The sequence below is a fragment of the Canis lupus genome, chromosome 11 (assembly GCF_048164855.1).
Source record: "Canis lupus baileyi chromosome 11, mCanLup2.hap1, whole genome shotgun sequence".
In the NCBI taxonomy this organism is placed as follows: domain Eukaryota; kingdom Metazoa; phylum Chordata; class Mammalia; order Carnivora; family Canidae; genus Canis; species Canis lupus.
In genome coordinates this window covers 29095039-29116622 of record NC_132848.1, presented here as the reverse complement: position 1 = coordinate 29116622, position 21584 = coordinate 29095039, and the positions used below count along the sequence as shown (strand labels likewise).

The 21584-nt window shown below is 49.6% G+C and overlaps 1 protein-coding gene across 2 annotated transcripts in view; it reads right to left on the bottom strand.

Annotated features, from left to right (window-relative positions):
- Positions 1-20250, bottom strand: part of TMEM184B (transmembrane protein 184B) — a 49649-nt gene extending 29399 nt beyond the window's left edge. For both annotated transcript variants that reach the window (XM_072843991.1, XM_072843993.1), the window contains exon 1: positions 20145-20250. The gene's annotated coding sequence lies outside the window, so the exon portion shown is untranslated. The remainder of the gene's footprint in view (positions 1-20144) is intronic.
- Between the last annotated feature and the right edge of the window lie 1334 nt (positions 20251-21584).

The following is a 21584-nucleotide window of genomic DNA, read 5'->3' as shown; positions in this document are numbered from 1 at the left end:
AAAGGTGCTTGAGGGCTGTTATAAGAATACTCAAGAGACATAACTAAATGCAACATGTGGACCTTACTGGATCTTAATGCTAACAAACCAGTGATGAAAAGACATCTTTGAAATAGGTAACACACAGGAATTCTTGTCAGTTACATTAGGCATTAGGCATGATCATGGCATGGTGGATATAAAAATCCTTATCAACGAAGGAAGAATCATCTTTTCAATAAACAGTACTGAACAACTGGACATCCAGAGGCAGAAAAGAACAAACCTTAACCTAAAACTTTATACCATATACAAAAAGTAATTCTTTTTTTAAAATTTTATTTATTCATTCATGGGAGACACAGAGAGAAAGAGAGGCAGAAACACAGGCAGAGGGAGAAGCAGGCTTCATGCAGGAAGCCCAATGTGGGACTTGATCCCAGGACCGGGGGGGATCATGCCCTGAGCCAAAGGCAGGTGCTCAACCGTTGAGCCACCCAGGCATCCCCAAAAGGTAATTCAAAATGGATCACAGATTTAAAGGTAAAATGCAAGACTATAAAGTTTTAGAAGATACATATCTTTTTTTTTTTTAAGATTTTATTATTTATTTGAGAGAGAGCAAGAGACAGCAGGGCAGGGGGGCAGTGGAAGAGGGAGGAGACACAGACTCCCCACTGAGCAGGGAGCCCAATGTGAGGCTCTATCCCAGGACCCTGATATCATGACCTGAGCCAAAGGCAGGCACCCAACTGACTGCATCATCCAGGCGCCCCTGAAGACACATATCTAACAAACGGCAAGCATCTAGAATATAGCAAGAATGCTCAAGCTCAACAGTAAAACAAACAAACAAACAAACAAACGAAAACAATAAAAAAATGGGCAGAGGGGACGCTGGGGTGGCTCAGCGGTTGAGTGTCTGCCTTCAGTTCAGGGTGTGATCCTGGGTCCGGGGATCGAGTCTCATATTGGGCTCTCTGCGAAGGGCCTGCTCCTCCCTCTGTCTCTGCCTCTCTCTCTCTGTGTCTCATGAATAAATAAAGAAAATCCTAAAAAAAAAAAAAAGAGAGAAAGTAAATGGGCAGAAGATATGAAAGGACATTCCATTCAAGAAGGATACATGGACAAGAAACACATAAACAGCTGTTCAACGTTGTTAGCTATTAGCGAAATGCAAACTAAACCACAAGCCATCACTATACACATGTTAATACAATAGAGACAACATAAAAAGCTGGCAAGGGTGCAGAGAAACCAGCTCTTACATACATTCCTGGTAGGAATATAAAATGGTAGAACCACTATGGAAAACAGTTTGGTAGTTTCTTACAAAATTAACATGCCATTTACCATATAACCCAGTAATCACTCTTAGACATTTATCCTACAGAAATGAAAATGCATGCCCACACAAAACCCTATATGCTTATGTCCAAAGCAGTTGTATGTATAATTGACAAAACCTGGAAACAATCGAAATGTCCTTCAACGGGCAAAGAAAGGTTAAATTCCAGTACATCTAGATCATGGAATACTACTCAGCAATAAAAAGCAACAAACTTATTGATACAGGCAGAAATCTGGAAGGAGTTCAAGGGCATTCCATTTACTGAGAAGAACCAATCCCTAAAGGTCACATACTGTCTTGTTCTGTTTATATATAACTTTCTCAAAATGGCAAATCTATAAAGATGCCGAACAGATTCGTGGTTGGCAGAGGACAGCAAGGAAGGTGTGTACACAGGTAGAGGGTAGTACAGGGACTTCTCTCCAGGTGATGAGATCCCTTATATCTTGATAGTGGTGGCTACAAGAGTCTATAGGTGATAAAACTGTATACAGTCACATACATATGCACAAACACATACACACACACAGTGAAAATTGAGTAAGGTCTGTAGTCTAGTTAATAGTATTGTGCTCAAGTCTACTTCTGGTTTTGATAATTGTCCTACAGCAATTCAAGATGTCACTACTGAGAGCAGGGCATATGGGACTTGGAGTACTATTTTTGCAACTTCCCGTGAACCTATAATTATTTCAAAATAAAACAAGTTTTTTATTTTTTTAAGATTTTATTTATTTAAGAGAGAGATAGAGAATGGGGGGGGGTGAGAAGGAGAGGGAGAAGCAGGCTCCCCACTGAGCAGGGAGCCCACTGTGGGGTTCAATCCCAAGACCCTGGGATCATGACCTCAGCCAAAGTCAGAAGCATAACCAACTGAATCACACAGGTGCCCCATAAGAAGTTATTTTTTGGGCAGCCTGGGTAGCTCAGCAGTTTAGCGCCACCTTTAGCCCAGGGCCAGATCCTGGAGACCTGGGATTGAGTCCTGCGTTCGGCTACCTGCCTGTATCTCTGCCTCTCTGTCTCTCATGAATGAATAAATAAAATCTTAAAAAAAAAAGTTATTTTTTAAAGGTCCTTATCAAATAAGAGATGCATACTGAATTATATAAGGGTGAAAATAACATGACTTCTGGGATTCACTGTTTAAAAGGTGGAAAGGGACAGGGCAGCAAGACTGCAGGACATTCCTTGCTGTTGAAGCTGAGTGACCGAAAGGCAGAAATCCATTCTATTATTTGCTCTTCTTCTGTATGTTTGAAATTTTCCACAGTAAAAAGCTTTAGATGGTAGAACAGAATTTTCCACAAAATTTGTAATGAGATGGGCAGTGACTCAGGAAATCGTCTGTTTCAGAGATTTACTAGTTATCCTGTAGAAAAGCAATCAGAAAGACCTGTCAAACCTAACAACTTAGTTCAACACATCTTTCTTTCACAAAAAAACTTCTGCATCTGTCCACGTTTTTCTATCACCACTGGCTGTCAGGGATACAGTTCCCAGTTAAGTTTCTGAAACATCTTTAAATACATTTAAAATGTCCCTTTGTGGGAAAGGCATGTTATCACAACAAATGAGAAAGGAACTGCTCTTTTAGAAGAGACTGAGGCTGGCGGGGCATTTGTTCTGGAAAAGCATATTCGGAAACATTGGAAATGTTTCTACTGTCATAGGATTTTGTCACCAAAAACAATATTAAGTCTGTGACTTACAAAAACTCTCATGTCTGAACTCCTAAAAACCTACGTAACAGAATTTTCTAATCTGCTCAAAAATTTCCAAAGCATTTGAGTAGGTTTTGGACTCATGCGTTAAGAACTTTAAAATAAAATACCTTCCATTTAGTTGACAAAAACATCTGATTGGCATCAGGAAGGATGGAAATGTACTAGCCAAATTTCAACAAATCCTCTGCATACACAGTGGACAGGATGGAAAAATGAGTAACCCAATTTAGAAAGAAAGCCAGTGATGCGTTTCCTCCATGTGCAGCTACGTGTCTTAGGCAGGGATCTTTTTCAGAGAGGGCAGCCACTAAAACCAGAGAGCTAAACAGACTGAACACAGAGCCAGCCCCCCCAACCACTCTCTCACAGAGCATTAAAGCACACTTTCTGAAAATAATCAAGCATATGAAGCCAGAAGGTTTTTTGTATCACCAAGAAAACAAAAAAAGTTAAGGATTACATCTTTTAGCTCATCTTGATTTCTATCTTTGACATAGGTTTTATGATATAATACAACATAAGGTCAAACAATAAGGTAATACACATATAGAGCAATATGCAGGTATTGGGGATACATACCCAAAACGTTTTTTTTACTGAGGGGGATGCGTGAGTAAAGAAAAGTGTGAAGGGTACAGCTAGTCGCTGACAGGGCTCCCTCTTCTCCCCTGATCCTCTGCTCCTGGGTCCTTACGCCTCCCCTTGCTGTCCGGCCCGGCTCCTTCCATCCCAGGCTGACGCAGACACAAAGCACAGTCAAGGCTTGATCCACCTCTCTCCCAGTGGCCCACCTGCTGACCAGGTAGCTCCACACCTGTGTCCTCACTTGCACGCCAACCGGAGGCTGTGAAGAAGCCAGGCCACAGTCCGTACTTTGTCCTAGACTCTGAGTCAGGGAAACTGAGCTGGAATCCTGGCGCTGCCACCCAGCTGTGACTGGGCAGGTGCCTGGGTGTCTCTGAACTTGTTTCCTGGGTGCACCATGTTGTGGCCAAGGCCCTTCAGCCCAATGAGTTAAGGAATTCAGGGTTCTTCTGGATTTAGAAAGGATTATAGTGCTGTATATGGTATGCAGAGTGACTCCCCCAAGGGGAATGGGCAGCACCCAAAAATCAAATACATAGTATTTCCATAGAGAAACATGAGATATTTTTAAAGAACATAATTAGTCTCACATCAATTCAGGTCAGAGTTTTGCCACAAAATTAGTTTGCTGTAGGCTTAAAAGAACCTTTGGGATTTCGAGCGTTCTGGATTCCAGAAAGGTGGGGGCCCGGGCTGCCCTCCAGAGCTGCAGGGAAGCTGATGCTCGAAGCAGCAGGAATCCAGCATGGTCTACTTCTTACCTTATTTTCAGGCAGAACTATGTCCCTCCTCCTGACCTAAGATCCTTTAAGAACGTCTCAGGATCTGATGGCCAATGGAGTAGTTCTAACCCCTCTGCAGAGATGCCAGGGCCCTTGAGTCCCAGCCTCACCCTCACCCCACCCCACGCCCTGCCTCCTCCCAGAGGGTCCCTACACAGTGGCCCCTGCTTGTGCCAGTAAGCCTTCCCTTCTGCCCTGGTCCTTATGGGGAAAGCCAACTCTTCACTCACAAGTCACCCTAAGCATCACAGCCTCACCTGAGGGCCAGCCTACTCCCACTCAGCCATACTGTGCTCACTCCACAGCACTAAAAGGTCAGCTGGGACATTGTTCTTGTCTCCCCACACCTGAGTCATCTGTCTCTAGCCTGGTACAGTGTCAGACACATAGTAGGGATTTGGAAGAAAAGAATCCATCAATCAGCTGATTATCTGGCATGAAGCCACCTGCTGCATACCATAAGCTTTCCATCACTTGGTCCCCTCCCCTACCATAGGCACTTTCCAGAGCATGGCTGAAGGACCTGGACCTTTGGTTGGAGAGAGGGATGGGCTGGGTGAGGGCAGAGGATGGGGGCTGCATCACATGGTCTCACACACATCTTCCAAAGTGGAGAGGCCACATCAAGGAGGGCAAAGGGACTTGGTCAATGAGCTCCAACAGGATATAACCCAGTCCACCTTGTGGCAGCAACAGGAAGATGAGTCTGTGAAGATGGAGAGGTTTTTACAACTAGAACAATCTAGCAATATTCTGTAGCTTCTAGAATAAGGAAGCTCCCAATCAAACGAAGCTTGAGGTCCCCTGGGGCAGGAACACTGACTGAGGAACCTCTGCTGGGTAGTTTGCTCTTACCTATCTTCTCCCCAACTAGCCTGCAACTTCCTGGAGGTCAGAGGTCACATCTCATATCCCAGCACCAGTCTCAAGGCCTGGGCACAGTTCACCCGCAATATGCTTTGACTGGATAAGGGGAGGAACTGGATGAGTGTTTGCCTTTGTAGTTCCTTCCAACTCGGAATGTCTGTGGTGCCCTCCATCCACCACCACACCAACTCCAACGAGTGGAACGTTCTCTCACTCCCACCCACAGATTGTTGTCCCCATCAGTCTTGACAGATCTCACCTTCTTTGACCCCATTACAGACAGCTCAGTCATGTGGTTTGGAAGTTAGGGGTTTCAAAGAACACCTTGCCATCTCAAAGTCCTTTCCACTTCATGTTGAGGGATACCTTGCTGCTACCCTAGATTTCCTGTGTCAAAGACGGAGTAATACACCTCCTGAAAGACATCACATCCCAAACCCCTGACATCCCAAACCACATCCTCCCCGGTCTTCCAGAGCTTTTACCATTGTGATTAGATCTGTTCCCCTAAGGCCTGGGGAGTTGGGCCATGGGAGAAAATTATTTACTGAATGACTGCTTAGGGGACAGAGGGAAAAACATGAACAGAGGCATGGAGACAATATGTGGGCATGTGGAATGTGCCAGAGCAGAATTTCTGCATCCGGTCCCTGTTAAAGATGGGGGATGGGGCGGGGGTGGTACAGCCTGATTGACAGAGCACCTGCCACTCTCTAGATTGACAAGGCCCTCCTGCCAGCTGGGTGAGGTGGGTCTTGTTGCAGTTGGAGCATCCAGGCTGGAGCATCCAGGCCCCTGAGAGGCCACAGGGAGCATCAGAATGCAGAGCCCCGTTGAGTCACCAGAGCACAGGGCTGGATGAACTCACCCTGTGGGTCAGAAAGCCAGGCTTCAGAAGATCAGGGGAACAGTGTTGGGCAGACCCAGTCCATAAAGCAAAGGGAGGAGTGACAATTTATGAACGTCATCTTCATCTCCTATCAGGGGCCTAGGCAAGCTGAACCGTTGCTAGAAGAGTGCTTGAGAGCACAGAACTAGAATATAGAGAAGTGAGGGGTCTTGAGTAAAATCTAGGCAGGCTTGGTAAGGCCTAATGATAAAGCCAAGCCCTAAAAAAGCACCCAGAGTACCGTGAATGCTCACTTCCCTAAGACAGCACCTATCCCATCCTTCTCTAAGCAAGACGTATTCTGGCTAACTCCCTCCTGAAGATACCCTCGTCTTCCAGAAAAGTCACAAAGCTCTTGGTAAGCTCAGTCATGTGGTTTGGAAGTTAGGGGTTTCAAAGAACACCTTGCCATCTCAAAGTCCTTTCCACTTCATGTTGAGGGATACCTTGCTGCTACCCTAGATTTCCTGTGTCAAAGACGGAGTAATACACCTCCTGAAAGACATCACATCCCAAACCCCTGAACCCATGAATATTTTGCTTGACATGGCAAAAGGACACTGTAGGTGTGACTACATAAAGGCCACCAAGAGGATCTTGGCTTATTTGGGTAGGCAGGATATAATCACAGGGGCCTTCATGAGAGGGAGGCAGGGGGCTGAGCATCTGAAGGAGGCAGTGTGAAAACGGGAGCAGCCAGGAGACATGAAGATGCCAGGCTGCTGGCTCTGAGGATGGAGGAAGGGGCCCTGAGCCAAAGAATGCAAGTGGCCTCTGGAAGCTTGAAAAGGCAAGGAAACAGATTCTCCCGAAGGAGTATAGCCCTGCCAACACCTTAATTTTGGCTCATGAATTACCATTTTGGACTTCTGACCTCAAAACTGTAGGATGATAAATTTGTGTCATTAAGTCACTAAGTTTCTGGCAATTTGTCACAGAAACTGTAGGAAAGTAACGCATGTAGCTTACAGATGAGGAAACAGAGGCTGGGCGGGGGCGGGGAGGGTAACGTCATTTGCTCCAGACACTGCCCTCTCTGACCCATCAGGTCCACAGATTTCTGGGCGCCATCAGCCAGCCATGGATTAAGCAGGGGGACAGCCTGGCCTTGACTCCCGGCCCCACTACTTACTAGCTCTGCACCCCAGGGTAGGTTATACAAACACTCCTTGCTTCAGCTTCCCCACCTGTGAAATGGGGTGTCACTCCTGTCTGGGACAGAGCTGTGAGGAGTGAACAGGGTGATACGGGAAAGCCCTAAGTACCAGGCATGGCCCTGTGTGAGGTGAGCTATCACAATTACTCTCCTATTTTTTTTTTTTTTTTTATTTTTTATTTATTTTATTTTACTTTATTTTACTCTCCTATTTTAGAGCCACTTCATCTTCAGTCAGGCTAACAGTACACAGGCCCGGCAGTCTCCGAGACCCAGGCCTGTCCTGTCTCTGCTTGTTCGCTCTTTTTTATACCTTCTGAGGTCATATTTTCATTCATTAGTCTCAGATCCAAGCCCTTTTGAGCCATGGCCATGAAGTGCTCACTCAGGCAGTTGTCACACACTCACAGCCCAAGCAAAGCTGGCAACCTGTTCGCGTGCACGTCTCCAGAATATTAACGCAGCCTAGAAGAGATTTTTGTTGAATGTATTTAATTTATATATATATATATACACACACACACACACATATATATGGAGAATCCATTTATTCTTTCTCTCTCTCTCTCTCTCTCTCTATATATATATATATATATGGATAATCTTCCATCTTAACATAGCTTACTACGTAAAAACCGACTCAGGAGTTGCTAATTGGCACTGCCACTCTGCCCCCACCCTGGCATCGGGAAGTGACAGCAGCCATCCTGCCTCCAGGGGCCATTTGGCTCGGTGAACTTCAGAAGGGTGGGGGCTGCCTTCTAGGGGGAGGCTGACCCACATCGGAGCAGGTCAGCAGCCCACAGCCTGGCCCTTCTCCAGACGGGATTAGAGGGACAGAGCACCGGAGGCTGGGCAGTTCTGTCTGGGTAGCCTCTGGGAAGAGGATCACGTGTCCTCCCGAAAGGCAGCATCTCTCTCAGCCCCACTCCAATCAACACCCACAAGCCAGGCCACTCCAGTGGCTCTTCATCTCTCTCCCTTCTCCCAGGGCCAAGTTCCCATGAACCTCCCAACCACGAAAGAAAAATCCTCCAATCATGTAGCTATCCTTCACTTAGGGGTAGGGGCACAAATATAAGGGAACAAAAAATTATCCAAAATTCTTCAGCAAAGGCTGACTTAATTCAGCCTTGTAATTAAGCTTTTTTTTTTTCTTAAATACATGCGAGACCAAATCTTGATCACCCTAGTTTTCTCCCAAACTGTGAACAGATGGGCCAATGCCTCTTTAGCCGGATTCTGCGTCCCTTTAAGTATGACCACCTCCCCAGCCACCTACACCCCATTCAGCACTGCACACATGGATGCCCTTCAGATGCAGAACCTTGAACCTCAACTGTCCTACTGCCCCGTGGGAGCAAGCTGTCTAAATAAGACCCCCCTGAACCTGCCCCAACCTCTGGTGCCCCTTGAGGAAGGAACCCAGCTCCTCACCCCAGGTGCCTGGGTAAGAAATCCAACCTGGATTTCACTCACACAAATACATTCTGAGTGGGGTGAGCCAGCATTCCTCCCTAGGCGTATATACACCCAGTGGGTGCACATGTCCCACAGACAAGAGCCTTCATAGCAGCCCTGTGTATGTGGCAAAAGCCTGGACACAGCCCCACTGCCCATGCTCAGGAGCGTGGATACATAAATGGGGATACATTCAAATGGTGGACTCCCCCACAGCAGGGAAGAACACAGCACTGCTAGTCACAGTCTGGACAAATCTCACAGTCTTTTCTATAGGCTTCCATTTCCACAAAGGTCAAAACCAGGCAAAACTAGTCACTGGTGATGAGGTATTGAGTAGTGGTTACCTTGGGAGGAGGCCCCAGGGAGCCTTCTGGGTTCCGAGGGTGTTCTGCAGCTTGATCTGAATGTGATTTATACAGGTATTTATAAATGGAAATAGGCCTGTAAATAGTGCTGTAGGCCTAAGACTAGTGTACTTTACTATAGGTAAAGTAAGTTAACCTCCTTAAAACCTTTAAAAGTATAAATATGCTAAGTCCAAAGGGTATCTCAGACTAGATGCTGATCCTTTAAGAGCTTACAGCCTGGTGGGGAAGAAAATACACTCAAATACTACAGGGCTGTCTGGGGCCAGAGAGACTGGTAGTGAGGGTCAGCCATGGGTATCAGCATTACTCGTGATTTGGGGGAGGAGACAGAAAAGAACTGATTCAACATAGGACTTGGAGGTGGCTGGTCTGGTGTCCAGATCCAACGTCTTGCTGTCCAAGACTTTGGCCCCACTTTCTCTTCTCTAAGGGAGAATCATAGTAGCCACACCTCATGGGTTCTCTGGAGGATTCGTGGAAAGAACTCGAGAGGTGTGGTGCGCTCAGGTCTGAGACTGGTGTTACTCCTGCCCCAAGGTTGGGCCTACCCACTGCCTGAGCCCCAGGGTTTGCAGATATGCCCTAGGCTCTGCCCCCAATAGCTTCCAGTCCCTCATGGACTTGGCTCTTAAAGGAGCCTGAAGCTGGGAATCAGATACCTAGGACACAACATGAACGTAGAGGAGCAGATAAAGAGGCCATGGGGATCAAAGGGTCCTGCAGGGTGCAAGGCAAACAGGATTCAGCACGTGGAGAAGAGCCTGCTGATGTGTGTGGGGGCAGGTAGGGACGGGGACCTGTGTGAGCAAAGGCATGGAGGTGGGAAATCAAGGTGAGTGAAGATAAAGCAAAGAGTCAAGAGTGACTCAGGAAGGGGCCCAGCAGTAGCTGGCTGGCTCAGTCAGAAGAGCACGCGACTCTTGTATTTGAGCCCCATGTTGGGTGTGTAGACATTACTTAAAAAATATAATCTTGGGGGATCCCTGGGTGGCTCAGCGGTTTTGCGACTGCCTTTGGCCCAGGGCGTGATCCTGGAGACCTGGGATTGAGTCCCACGTCAGGCTCCCTGCATGGAGCCTGCTTCTCCCTCTGCCTGTGTCTCTGCCTCTCTCTGTCTCTGTGTCTCTAATAAATAAATAAAACCTTAAAAAAAAAAAAAAAAAAGAAGAAGAAGAAGAAGAAAAAGAAAAAGGGGCCCAGGAAAGAAGGCCTACAATGCCCAGGGCTGAGTTCGACTTTATTTTTGCTGTCAGTGGGAAAGCCTTGCCAGTTTTGGAGGTCAGGAAGTGAGCATATCCAAGCAAGGATTTAAAATGACAAGCCAGCCAACAGCAAGCAGTGTTTTGGAAGAAGGAGGTAACTACTTTCTCCAAGGCTGGGGTTAGGGGGTCAGTTTACCAAGAAACATCCAAACCTTCATACCTGGTCCCCTCTGGCGACCCAAACATGCGTAAACTCTATGTGCAGTGAGGGGCTCAAACTCAGGACCCAGAGGTCAAGAGTCATATGCTCTACAGACTGAGCCAGCCAGGTGCCCCCAAGTATGTATTTTTGATTAGATGGTGGCAGGAGCCTGAGTGAGCCTGGCAGGACCTTGAAGGAATGGCTGGAGACTTGACCTTCTTGCACTGGCTGAGATATAAGGATACAGTCTTATAGTTCTTGTCGCTTAATTTTATTTATTTTTTGAAAAAGTCATATATTCCCATGATTCAGCACTCAAATGGCTCAAAGGATCTCTAGTGAATAGCCTCCCAGCACCAGCCCCATCCCACAGACACCAAAACCACTGTCTTCTTGCAGACCCCAGAGACCCTATGTACACACATAAGCAAATGCACTTTATTTTTACATGGACAGAGGCATACCAGACACATCACCCTCCACCTCCTTCTCTCACAGCAATCTATCTTGGTGACTGCTCCGTATCCATGCATGGAACTTCCACCTTATTTTCCATAGCTGCACAGTATTCCATGATTCCAACAGAGCATTATTTGTTCCTGGCCCCCTGCAGACAGACATTAGATTCTTTCCAATCTTTTCCTAGTACAGATAAGGCAGCAAAGACTAATCTTCAAATAAATTATCTTGCACAGAAATTAAAACATCTGTAGGATGAATTCCTAGAAGTCCAACTGCTGGGTTAAAATGTACAACGTTCCCTAATTTTGAAAATGTTGCTAGAAAGACAGGATACATTTAAATTTTTATCTAAGGAGTACCTGGGTGGCTCAGTTGGTTAAGCATCTGCCTTTGGCTCTGCTCATGATCCCGGGGTCCTGGGATAGAGCCCCACATCAGGCTTCCTGCTCAGCGGGGAGTCTGCTTTTCCCTCTCCCTCTGACCCTCCACGTCACTTGTGTTCTCTTTCACTCTTAAATAAAATCTTAAAAAAAAAAAAATAAATCCCCATCTAAGAAACAAGCCTGATTAATAGGAAAAATACTTAGAGTGTATAGTTTTTAAGAGTGCCCAGATGAAGAAAGAGTAGAACAAAGCCCCATTCAACAGAGCACTGGGTCAGGAGATGGTTCTGGACCTGAATCAGCCCCTACTCAGCCAATGCCCTGGTCCACTTGTACTTCATCTGAGTAAAGGGCCAGACCTGCTCAGTCCCTCAGCCTTTCCCAGCGTAGACAGGCTCAGATGCCCTGATCCCAGGACAGGTGGACGGTGACTAGAGTCGCCAGGACACCCAGCCATAATTGGTCTCCCTGGGCATAAGTGCCAGGGCTCAGGGGGGAATAGGCCACAGAGTTTACCCCAGAGGCAGGCCTGGCAGGAGCAGATGGGAATGGAGAGCCTGAGAGGATCCAGTGTTTCTAGCCTGGCCATCCCAAATGAGTGATAAGCACCTTTTGCTATTTTCCCTGCAAAGGCTGCAGGGACACCACAGCCACACAAAGACACGCTCACACTCTGTAACACTGCCGTGCCTACCATGGTCCTGTTACATAACATATGCCTGACCGCAGGGGCCACCTATACCTCACTCTTCATGTGGGCAGCTGGTGGAGGATGGAGGCAGGCCTCTGGATCCCTAGTGTCCTCCCTGTGAGGACAGCTGGGTAAACACAGCAGCCAGGGCAGGACTTCCTCCCACCTCCATAAATCCAGCTCCACTATGGAAAACTGGGAATGAAACGGATCTTATGCCCCCAACAGAGCAGGAGTGCCTCTTGGCAAAACAAAGACAGCTTTGGAGAGGAGGATCCTTCACCAACCTTCCTGTTTCCAGCCAATGCTTTGCTCCAACATGACTGGAGGGCCGGGAACACCTACAAATCAAACCACACTTAAATGCACTGAGGTTATTGCTACTAAAATTTTTCTAACAAAAGCACAGTACATCAATTTTTCTTTGTTTTGGTAAATCTAGATGCTCACATATGCTATATGTTAAAATCCACAAACTCGTGTAAAGATGTACTTCCTCTTCCTGGAGGCGAGGCGGGGAACGCCCTGGGAAAGCTCACTCAGCCTCCCCTCCTCGACTCACCTGCCTGTATGTCCACCCGTGTGTGTGTGCGTGTGTGTGTGTGTGTGTGTGTGTATTCAAGACTTAGACAGCCTTCCCCTACTGCTCCACCCGCCAACCTCCACTGACCAGCAGAGCTCCCAGGTCAAGCTGCCCTTCCACCAGAGAGCCTTGGCCCCTAAGTCCCCAGAAGCCCCTCACTCCACCCTGGGAGCTTCAATCTGATCCTCTGTTAGCCCACCTCCCAAGTCTAGCTGGCAAATCCATCTGCTGGGCATCTGGAGGTGGGACTGCAGGCTCCAAGGGCCCAGCTGTGCCTGGGGGGCCACTCAGAGCAGCAAAGGATTCAAAACCCAAAGACCTGCAAGCTTCCTTCCACACGATCTCAGGCAAATTCACCCTCCTGAGCCTTACTCTATCCAGCTACAAAATAGGCACAATAATTCTTCCGAGGCTCCAGGGTCATTGGGAGGATTAAATGAAATAGTTTATGTGAAATGTAATTTGCAAACACAAAGGCCTATGCGAATTCTGGTGAGGATTAGTAATGTTGGTATTAATATATTAATATTAGTTAAGCAGTAATATCCTCATACACATCTCTTCACCAGTACCCATTGTTGTGCCTTGCAGGCACCCAATATGACTGTTTTTTTTTTTTTTTCCAATATGACTGTTGATGGAATCCCAGATTCCGTTTATTCTAGACAGAATAAAAACACAGGTGCTACAGGCAAAGAGCAGGAGGCTATGCCAGTGGCTACAGTACCAGTAGCCATGGGGTTAGCTCCTTTTCCCTCAGAGCTTTCCTGTAAATTGTGACCCAGAAGGCTTTGGGGAACAGCACTGCCCAGCAAAGCAGAGGTTCTCAGCCACCTCCCAGCAGGACAGGGCTTCTCTGGGGGCAGGCTATCTACAGTTGTAGCAGGAGAAAAATAAAGTTAGTAAACTTCACAATGTCCTCTAGAGTGGGCAGGCTGTCTGATCTGAAAATCCTTTCAGGGTGACAGATACAGCAACTTCTAGAGGTTTCATCCTACTCATTTTGTTTTTTTTCTTTTTTAAAGATTGATTGATTGATTGATTATGATAGACATAGAGAGAGAGAGAGAAACAGAGACACAGGAGGAGGGAGAAGCAGGCTCCATGCTGGGAGCCTGACATGGGACTAGATCCCAGGACTCCAGGATCGCGCCCTGGGCCAAAGGCAGTTGCCAAACCACTGAGTCACCCAGGGATCCCCCCACTCATTTTCTTGAGGTGAGCTAGCAGGGACAGCTGTCCTGGGACCAGCCACGGTCTCAGCCACAAGGGTCCACAGATCATGGGAGGAGATCCAGCAAGGAGACCTGAGTCCTTCAGGAAGATCACCGAAAAAATTTCAGGTTGGAAAAGAAGCCACACACGCACGCACGCACAAATCCCTTCTCCATCCATCTTCACATGACCTGGTCTGGCTCAAAACCAGGGACCTCACCTGAGCCTTGTGGCACCCAGGAGGTGAGCAGGGGGGTTACAAGTAGCTCCACAAAAGGGCAGGTACTTGCCCAAGGTCATCACTCCAATTCTGACTTCCATGTAGTTCTCTGCTTGCCACTCATGGCCATAATGCCATCTAGCAAAAAGGCTGGGGACGTCATCTTTCCCACAGATACTTGAAATACAGCACCAGGAGTTCTGGTTTTTAACTTCTGTGACTCTTTCAACTCTATGACTAACTTAATAATTTCGCCGGTAAATGCTTATGACCTGGTGTTATGTGAACAATGAGATAATGCAGGATTATACCTATAAAGGAAATATACCCAAGTCAACAGTGATTATTTCTTGGTTATGAAATTGGGGGGGATTTTTAGTCTTACACACCAACCTCCTGTGTTACAAGTTCACTACAATCCACAAGTACTTCTTTCAAAACCAGAGAAGCCTATTGTTTTTCAAAGGCTAAAACACTAAGATTAACCCTGCAACTTTCCATTAAATACTCAATTATTTACATGTGACTTTTTAAAATATAGTAGAGCTGGAAGTGACGCAGGTCAGGCACAAAGGTTTTCTGGGTGGGATCTTCCCCCTCTGGCTTCAACCCTAGCGGAGAAGGAAAAGGAGTGACTGTGGGGCTTCCTGCCTCTCCGCAAAAGTCCGAGACCTCCCAGACCCCGGGCTGTCCCATGTGTCCCATTGGCTCCTGATGGAAGCTCGGCTCTGATCCACAATCCTGTTCTGATTAATCCTGCCTTTAATATCCATCACTTCTCAAGAATAATTCCAGCTTTATCCCGAGTGGCAATGACATTAACTTACCCAGCCATTCATTTGTGTAGTCAACAACTATTTCAGCACCAACTTTGTACAAGGCATTGTGCCAGACAATGAGCCACTGGTAACCCAAGTCTGGAAATGACCAACCAGAGGCTACACATCATCCTTCTAAGTTCTGCCCTAGCACAGGGTTTCAGCTGAGCCAAAACGGTAGCAGCAGAAAGGTGAACAACAGCTGCCTGGATATATGTGCAGCTGAATTCCAGCACCTCGACACCCTCTGCTGTAGTGCTCCCTCCCTATCCTCCCCTTGCCCAGTCCTGAGGCAAAGTGGGGTCCAGGAACGAGACCCTGCAGAGAATGCTAGGGGCTTAGGCACCAGGCACCTATACTGCATCCCACTTGGCAAGCGGTGGAGGCAAAGGGAGGGAAACCAAGAAAATCCCAAACTGTGAGACCATCCAATTCTCTCAACAGCCCCCTCCCACTTTACTTCTTCCCCTTCCTGCCGTCTTTGAGGCTGAGAAGATCACATTCAATTAATATTTATTAAGAGTTCACTAGATGCTAAGACCAGATGCCAAATGATTTTAGAGACAAGAACTCTGACCCTGGCTTTGCACATGTTGTTCCCTCTGCCTGGAACCTGCTTCCTCTCCTTACACTCAGTAACAGCTTAAATGTCACCTTATCAGAAAAGCGCCTGCCCAAACAGGAATGCCCTGATGTTCCCTCAGCGTGCTCACAACAATAGTCACTGCTCCTGTGTTTGCTGTCTCTCTTCCCAGCGGGACTCAGCTCTGTGAGGGGAGCTCCCTGCACTGCCCAACATACAACACACAGACATGGAATATTCCTTTTTCTTAAGATATGTTTTTTTTCTTGGGACGCCTGGGTGGCTCAGTGGTTGAGTGTCTGCCTTCAGCTCAGGGCGTGATCCCGGAGTTCCAGGATCGAGTCCCATATCGTGTTCCCTGTGGGACGCCTGCTTCTCCCTCTGCCTGTGTCTCTGCCTCTGTGTCTCTGATGAATAAATAAATAAAATCTCAAAAAAAAAAAAAAAAAAAGACCTTTTTTTCTAAAGTAGGCTCCATACCAAATGTGAGTCTTGAACTATGACCCTGAGATCAAGAGGCATAAGCCCTACCAACGGAGCCAGCCAGGTGTCCCAGCAATACTTCTTTCTTAAATAAGCCAGTGACAACAAAAGCCAGTGTTTGCTGAGCATGTACTATGTGCCAAGTGCTGTATGGAACTCCATGCAGACATGAGGTCACAACAGCTGCATGTCGGCTGCACTATAATTATTCCCATTTTACAGATGTAGGAAATTGCATCATTTCCCCCCATTTTTAAAGAATCGAAATTAGAACCTGGTAAGCAACTTGCCCAAGGCCACAGGGCTCATAAGAGAGCTAGACTTAAACGTCTCCCAATTCTCTCGCCAGGCCACCAGGGCCACTTGGCTCTTTATCTTCCATTCTCCCCAGGGCCCAAAGGGGCGTTTCTTTCTCCTGCCAGGAACCATTCGTCCCCTTCCTGGATTCTCAGCCTCCTCTCCCGAGACAACCAATTCAGAAATCTTCTGACTCCTCCCCTCATGTCCTGCACCCCGAGCTCCCACCCAATGTGGACGTCTTGCGCGATAACCCCTAGTCTTTCAGCCCCGAGGCCCAGCAACTAGAGCAGCTGCATGAATGCTGGTCCCTGGACACCCAGCAGAGCAGGCAGGGAGAGCAGGCATCTCCCCAGTGAACTCGCACATGGGATCTGCAGTTAAACCCAGATTCCCAGGCTCCAATTCCTGCTCCGTCCCTACTCCCATCTGCTTGTATTTATGGCACTGCTGGGCGTGGGGGCATGTGGAGGATGCATAGCCACCATAGCTCTCAATAGGGAAAGGGAGCTGCCCACACTCATTCCAGATCTAAGGCGTGAGAAGTCAGTGAGGTCTCGCAAGAGCCAAGAGCAACCTGGGTTCCCATTCAGTGGGGCCCCTTCACAGCCGGCCCCAGAAGTCAGTTTGAGGGCAGACACTATGACAACAGTGGACTCCAGGGGCCTGTCCTGGATCACACAGGGTGTCAAAACCAGAAGCTGCTGGAAGAAGAAGTGGGAAAGGCAGCAAGGCCTAAAATGGATGCCTGTGGGAAAAGCGTGCTGAGGAAAAACGAAAATGAGAGAGGGGACGCCAGGTGTTCTCGGGGTTCTCTGTAGGAATAAGGGAAGGAGGAGGACACATGGTAATGCTGTCCCACATGTGTGTAACATGTGACTGAGGAACTCAGTCCCTTTGTGAAACCTTCAGGGGCTCCCTGTTGGCCACACCCGGGTCAAGTTCAAACTCCTTAGTGAGGCCTTCAAAGATCCTCATGCCCGGGGCTCACTGTAGCCAGGTCTGGGAGGCGAGGTATCCCAGGCCTCCATACTCCGCCCTGGGGTTCCTCATCCTCCGGGGTGCAGGGCACTTGGCTTCTAGGAATACATCTGGCACATCCTGGGATGAGCGGAGGAAGAGCATGGGCTCTGAGGTCAGACTCGCTGGGTCAGAGCTCAGCTCAGCCAACCACATGGGCTTGAAACTGCAAGGTTGGCTGGTTGCACAGTAGGAAGGTAAGTAAGTATTCCCACCTCACCAGGTGGTGGGGGAATAAACACAGTCATTCATCAAAGCACTCTGAACTGTGCCTGGCACACAGTAAGTGCTTAATAAACAAGCTGTTGTTCCTATTGTCCTCAGCACCCTTTTAGGGCTTCTGTTTCAACCACAAGTAGAGCACTGTCTTGTACACAGTTGTTACACACTGGACTTCCTCAGCCAACCACAGCCTTTTAGAAGGCACCACCCACCATTCAGGACCCTGTCCCCCAAGGTGGCCTAGCATGGAGCCCGACACACAGTAGGACTTCAGCAAGTGCTCACTGCCCCAGTGAAGGCCCATGGCAGGCCTCACACAGAGCTCTCCCAGGGCCCAGCCGCTGGCCCTCCACAACTCACACACCAATTCCCCAGGTGAAATGCCCCACAGAGTGAGAAGGGCACTCGGTTTCAAAACAATAAAGGGCTGTACTCTCCGCCTTACTGAGGCTGTTTCCACTCCAGGGAATTTACAGGGAGAAATAAGCACAGAGGGGACTGGAAATAGCGCTGAGTCCCTCTCGGGGAGAGAGCTGGGCTGGCTCTCCAGAAACCAGGAACAAAACCTCAAAGGCAGAGGGGGGGCAAATGGCCTCCAGACAGAAGCCCAAGCTCCATAGAACTTGGCCAACAGGAGTGAAGTAGGACAAGGAGATCACTCACACCCATTCTGCCTTGAAGGTCTCCTTCTGGCCCACTTGGAGAGCTCTGAAGGGGCTCCTTAACCCACCATCATGTGGGAGCAATTTACAACACATCCAGAATCCCAAGGGTTGCACAAAGGCACCCCAGGTTGCCTATGGTCTAGGGGGCAAAAGGGAGGAGGTGGGAATTCACAGTGCCTTCTCTACCCTCATAGCTATTGGGCCCTCGTGTCTGAATGGAGATCACTATCTACATCCATCTCCACCCTTCTCCCAAGCAGACTGGGAGGCCTAGGGCACCAAGATCCATTCATCTTCAGATACCTGTGCCCCTGGCATGGGGCCTGTCATGTAGATGTTCAATCAGTTACGAGGCAGCAAAATCTGGCAGCAAGAGAGGTCCTGGCTCGAGGAAGACTCTATCTAGGCCTGCCATGGACCACAGACAAGTGAGTCATGTACTCCCCCTGGATCTCAGTTTCCTCAGTTGCACACGGGGAATGACAACAGTTCTGTACTCACACAGCCACTGAGAAAATTAACTGGGAAAATATGTGGTAAGCACCAAAGACAAATGTTCATCATCCTTCAAGCTTCAGCCCAGCTGTCCCCATGTGTTGGAATCTTTGCTGCTGGCCACGTTCCCCCTCTTCCAGCAATGAACCCACACTGCACTCCCTCTATTGTTTTATATTTTTCACATCGTTGTGATTGCTTGTTTCTAAGTTTGATTCCTCCACCGACCTGAGAGTACCTGGAAGCCAGGGGCATTGTGAGTTTGTGTCTGAGGTCTGACAACATGGACACACACAGGTCAGGCTGCGGGCCCTCCCCAACCCACGGTGCCGGCACTGATACACAGGGCACCCTCTGACGAGATGTCCCGACGTGCAGAGCCGAGGGGGCCCACCAAGCATGCTGAAAAGGAACAGACAGGAAGGGACGCTGCAGACATGACCTGTGAAGGAAGTCACACCTCTGAGACCTGCGTCTCCTCTGCAGGCGCAGGTGAGCTTGTTTGCCGGGCTGACTGCAGTGCACAGGCCTCCAGGGCACAGATTGCTGCTTCTTTCCTTACATAAAGCTCCCAGCAGTCAGATAAATAATACATGGCCTTCACCACACACACAGGTATCAGGCGTGCAAACACTTGCTTTGCACCACAGTGCCTGGGGTGTGCTGGCACACCCATGCGTATGTGTATAAGATATCCGGCCTTACAGGACCCAGAGAGAATATGCCCACCCCCCAAATCTGCCTTGCCATGGCCCGGAGTCAACTAGCACCAGACCTAAGCGGTGTGCCCAGAGAGGAAATGTACACCCACGGGATGGATACTCACACTCTAAACCGGCCTCCTTGGTCCCTTTCCCAACAAATATCCTTGGAGCCCCCGGTCATCCTCGGTGCCCCTCCGAGCTGCTGACTAGTATGCAAGACTTACACCATGAGTGCACGGTGCATCCCCAAAGGCCCGGCCAGGCCAACCATCCTCCGGATCACAGCCACCCGCACAGGGCACGGATGCCTCCCCCACCCGGTGGTGCCAGGCGCCAGCACACCCACCGGGCTCGCACAATCCCACTTGCAGAGGGCCTGTCCACCCGCCTCCCCTCTCCCCCGGCCACCCCCACAGGCAGGTCCGATTACACGCCGGGCGAGGGCCTGCCACGCTGGCCAGGAGGGGGCCAAGGCACACCCACGGGCGGTCCCGCGACCCGCAGGGCGGGGAGGGGGCGCGGGGCGGGACGGGCTGGGCCGGACGACGGACGCCCCCTGCCTCCTCGGCCTGGCCGGCTCCCCTCGGGCCTTCCCGGCCCGGCGACCTGGGGCCAACGCGCCCCGCGGGGCGCCCCCCGCGCAGGCCTCTCCAACCCCGAGCAGCCCCCGCCCCCGGGAGCCGCAGCCGCCCCCCTCACGGCTCCGGCGCGAGCCCGGCCGGGCCAGGTACCTCAGGAGCCCATGGCGGCGCCGGCGGCGGAGGCGGGTGCGGACCGCGCGCGGCGGCGACTCTGCGGGCGGGGCGGGCGGGCGGGCGGCGCCGCAACCCCGGTGTCTCGCCGCCGCCGGCGGGTCCGGGGCCCAGCGGAGTGCCGCCGCGGCGCGCCTGCGCACTGAGCACGCCTCGGGGAGGGGCGGGGCGGCGAGCGCGCCGCTGAGATCACCCGCCCGACCTTAAAGGGGCCGCGCCCGAAACCCGCCGCTCGCCGCGCGGAGGTGGGAGCGACCTCGGTCCTCGGCTCGCACCCAACCCGGCCGAGAGTCGTCGCCCCCGCCGCAGTTCGAGCCCCCAACCCTGCCCACCACAGAGCTTCTGGGGCTGCACGGACAAAGTCCTGGGCTCCAAGCTCGGCCCCCGACACTCGCGGGCTCTCTGGCACTTCACTTTTCTTAACTGTAATTTCCTCCTCCGTCGGGGCCTGTTTTGAAGATGGAACAATATATAATGGCTAATCGTCGAATGAAAGGTGCGCGTGGAATTGTGCAATTAATGCGTGCTGAAGCGCTGTCTGCAATCGCGGGAGGTGGAACTGCAGAGCGGAGAAAGACGTTTTCTTCCGCTTCCACTTCGCGGCGCTTCATTCGTGCCCCGCCTGCCTCCGGGCGGCCTAACTAGCAACATTTTTCAGATGCCATTGAAGCTGCCTACCGCGTTGCTGTTCGCCAGGTCCACCCCTTATCCAGGTTAACTGAAAAACAGAATCCAGCCAAGTTCTGGCATTGGTGTGTTCCAGATCCCCAGATGTATTTCTATCCCCTGCCCAGACTCCTACCCCATACTCTCTACTTAACACCCCCAGCTTGAGGTCCAGGGGCATCTCCAAGTCTGCGTGCCTCCCAAACACATACAAGCCTGCACCCTTACAGCCTCCCCAACAGCCCTTGGCAACTCTGGCTTTTCGGTGCCCAGGCCAGAACTCCTGGAGTCATCCCTGAATCCTTCCTCTCACCCCCTTACCCACTGGGGCGGAAAATACTTGGCTCTACCTGCGAAATATATCTAGACTCTGACCTTTTCCACCTCTTCTCTGCTAACACCCTCATCCAGTGTCTGCTGAGGGTCACTGCAAGATCCTTATTATAGACTGAACTCCACTGCCCAAAATTCACATGCTGAAATCCTAACTCAATATGATGGTATTGGAGGTGGGGACTTCGGGAGGTCATTGGGTCATGAGGGTGAAGCCCTCAGGAATGGGATTAGTGCTCTTATAAAAAGGGTCCCAGGGAGCCCCCTAGCCTTTCTGCCTCGTGGGGATAGAGGTTGGCAATCTGTAACCCAGGGGAGGGTTCTCACCAGAACCCAGTCACGCTGGCTGGCATCCTGATCTCAGACTTACAGCCTCCAAAACTGTGAGAAATAAATTTCTGTTGCTGATAAACCACCCAG